Source organism: Garra rufa, chromosome 20 (genome assembly GCF_049309525.1).
Source record: "Garra rufa chromosome 20, GarRuf1.0, whole genome shotgun sequence".
NCBI lineage: Eukaryota > Metazoa > Chordata > Actinopteri > Cypriniformes > Cyprinidae > Garra > Garra rufa.
In genome coordinates, this window is record NC_133380.1 from 7241228 (window position 1) to 7242424 (window position 1197).

Genomic DNA, 1197 nt, shown 5'->3' on the forward strand with positions numbered 1-1197 from the left:
CACTTTCTTCCCCTTTCCCAGGAGTCATTCATTCTGGATTTAATTTATCACAGACAGGGATGATCAGATCAGCCTTCTGTTGCCTAACCTCTGCACCTCTCCGCTCACTTCTGACCAACTTCAGCGCCGACGGCCTAATTCTAGCCAGCTTGCTTTGGTCTGAAAAGACAACAATGTATGTGTTCATGACAAAGAAAGCAGATCCGATCAGCACCCTTAGATCTGATTTTAATTTGGCCTTCACGTCCTCTCTTGAACTCCACACAGTCTCAGCAGATGGGCCGCAGATACTGATGTCATTTCCTGGATCTTTCCAAAGTATGCACACAGTAAAACGCAACGGCCCCCATAACTCTTTCCCATGCTCGTTTCAATTCAAACTTCATTAGTCTAAAGCTTCCATTTCAAAACAAATAAACAACTGGAGAAAAATGAATTTTAGCAGACTACAATGATTCACTGACGACATCAGGGGTGATACAATAGTAAGCTGATATATACTGTTTAAATTTTATGCTTTATAAGGTATAAAATCATGCACAACAATATAATTTATTATTCATTTTATATAATTTATAATATTATTGAATAATATTGTTAATATTATTAATATATATGTCCATGTGTGGCTGGCACAAACCAAGCCCTAAGCTTGTTGCAAGTGAACATATAAAAATGTAATAAATAGCACAATAACAAATATTATTAATATATAAATAGACATTTTAAGTAAATAAATTAATAAATATAAAAAACTAAATAATTATAATTAATATATGAATATTAATTATTATATTATATAAATATACATATATTTACATGAGTAATATTATAATATTATAAAAATTATTATTAATATTAACACATCTGCATCATCTTAACAGTATACTAAATTAACACAATGTGGTTTGCACAAACAAATCCTAAGCTTGCTGCAAGTGAACATATAAATAATTAAATAAATAGCACAATAACAAATATTATTAATATATGAATATAAATTACTAATATATTATACAATTAATATTTTTTAATATAAGTACATTGTGGATGGCATAAACCAATCCTTTCATCACAGCAACTGAACATTGCATTAAATAAATAAATAAATATGAATATTTATAATACTATAAAATAATAGTAATATATTATTATTATCTATAATACAATTTAATATCAATAATAATATAAATATTC